Below are 2,573 nucleotides of genomic sequence, written 5' to 3' on the forward strand. Positions count from 1 at the left end.
TTTTTTGAAGTGTGGGGGAAAGGACAATTTTTTGCTGGGTTTTATGGCCAATGAGTAAATTAAAATGCTTTTTTAATTTGGATGTTTCTACTAGATGCCTTTGGTTTGGAAATTTGTTATTTTGCATGTTTGTCAACTGTAGATGTATTAAAATAGGACAAAATACCATATTTTTAAAAATCCCTAAGATATATATGTGTTCGTATTTAGGCTTCTGAAAAGAAGATAAACCATTTTAGAAATCAATGTTTATGTTCTAAAACTTGCTTGTAAAACCCTGATCTCATTTTACATTGATAATAAAACATTTTAACAGTGGTTGCTGGCTGATAACTTGATTAATTATACTCTCATAGCCCTATAGGCAGCTATTGTGGGCCTCTGTTCAAAAAAACAAACAAACAAAAAAAAACAGAGAAAAGCAGAAGGCAGTGTCTTAGAAAGAACCAAAGCTAATAAAAATCAGCAAAGATTGGGGAAAGTAAGGAAAGCTGGTGTAGAATGGACTGCATTTTCCCTTTGGAGCCTAGGAATACTAGAAGGACTTCACTATATTTTTCCCTTTATTTTTGAAGACTGTCATAATAAACTGAGATTAATTGATAGATTACCCATATTACAGTTCTTCCATGGCAAATGTTGCTCTCATGTTCTTATTAAAATTATCATCTATACTTGTCACTTAAGTATTTTGATACAGTGTGGATTTTGTTTATTCCTTATTAGCAGAAGCTGTAACTGAAGCCCATCAAAACCAAAGTCTTTATCTCCCTGTCCCAGGAAAGTTGTGAGCCAGCAAATTTAGATAGAGACTGGCTCTGCTTTAGATTGATGCATTAAATTAGTTGGAAAGATGATGGCTACCACTATAGAGTCAGTGCTACTGAATTAGTGCTTATGTGAGGGCTTCAATATTTTGTTTGCAGTGACTTTCTAGAACATCAGACAAGTTAATATTCAAGTGTAGGTATAAAACTATATTTCAAGCAAATTATCAGCCACTTAGATTTAACGTGTCTCGGTTCCTTTTCATCGCTGAACATGATTGGGAGTTGACTACATTTGGTTCCCACATGGAGGAAACAGAATTATTCAATGTAAACAGTAGGAATTATTCAATGAGGTCAGATTCCCCACTGGTATTTGTCCTCTACCCTCCTACAGATTTCGGGATAAATTGTAACTTTATCTTCTGAAATTTGGGTCTTTTTGCAAATGAGGCATTATTTGTAGGGTTTATCACTTGCGGGACTCTTGGGACCCAGGGAATTTTCTAAAACACACAAAATTAACAGACTATTCAAAACAAGATTGTTTTTAATGACATGAACTTCAGATGAGTATAAACTGTGTAGATTCCTTGTTGAAGAAAGAAACCTAACACAATAAAATGACATTCAAATAGTATACAGCAGTTTCTCCAAAGGTGAATGTGCATCAGCATCACCTGGAGGGCCACAGGTGGCTGGGCCTCACCCCTAGGGTTTCTGATTGGTTAACTCTGGAGGAAGGCCCAAGGACTTACATGTCTAAGTTCACAGGTGATGCTGATGTTGCTGGTCTGGAGGCCACACTTTGATATCAGACATTTCTACTTTTATGATATAAGGATTTAATGACATAAATTTCCCTATAAATACTGATTTAGCTGTTAGACCACAAATTTTGATATGTTGTGTTTTCATTTTCATTTGGGTCAAAGTAATTCCTCATTTCCCCTTTGATTTCTTCTTTGATATAGGGTTATTTAGAATTTTTTTTTTAAGTTGGGTATTTTTATTTATTTATTTTTCTTGGTGAGGAAGATTGTCCCTGGGCTAACATCTGTGCCAATCTTCCTCTACTTTTTGTATATGGGATGCCACCACAGCATGGCTTGATGAGCGATATGTAGGTCCGTGCCCAGGATCTGAACCCGCAAACCCTGGGTCGCTGAAGTGGAGCACGCGAAATTAACCACTATGCTACTGGGCTGGCTCCTAGAGTGTGTTTTTTAATTTCCTAATATTTATAGAATTTTCTAGATTCCTTTTTGGTACTGATTCCTAATTTAATTCAGAGGATATACTTATCATTTGAATCACTTTAAATTTATTGAACTTTGTTTTATGGCCCAAAATATAGTCTCTCTTGGTAGATCTTCCTTGTGTGCTTGAAAAGTATGTGTATCTTACTCTTGTTGGGTGTTGTGTTCTATAAATATCAGTTAGGTTTAGTTGGTTGATAGTGTTGTTTGTTTTCTATTTCTTTATAGATTTTCTGTCTATTCTATCAATTATCGAGAGGTGTTGAAATCTCTGGCTAAAATTTTGGATTTGTCTGTTTTTCCTTTCAATTCTATCAGTTTTTGCCTCATGTATTTTGAAGCTCTGTTGTTGAGTTCCCAAACTTTTAGGATTGTTATGTCCTCTTGATGGATTAACACTTAATCATTATGAAATGTCTCCTTTTATCCCCGGTAATAGTCTTGTTCCGAAATCTACTTTGGCTGATATTAATATAAACATTCCAGCTGTCTTTTTTTTTTTTTTTTTTTTTTTTTTTTTTTGTGAGGAGATCAGCCCTGAGCTAAC

This window comes from Diceros bicornis, chromosome X (assembly GCF_020826845.1).
Source record: "Diceros bicornis minor isolate mBicDic1 chromosome X, mDicBic1.mat.cur, whole genome shotgun sequence".
In the NCBI taxonomy this organism is placed as follows: Eukaryota; Metazoa; Chordata; class Mammalia; order Perissodactyla; family Rhinocerotidae; genus Diceros; species Diceros bicornis.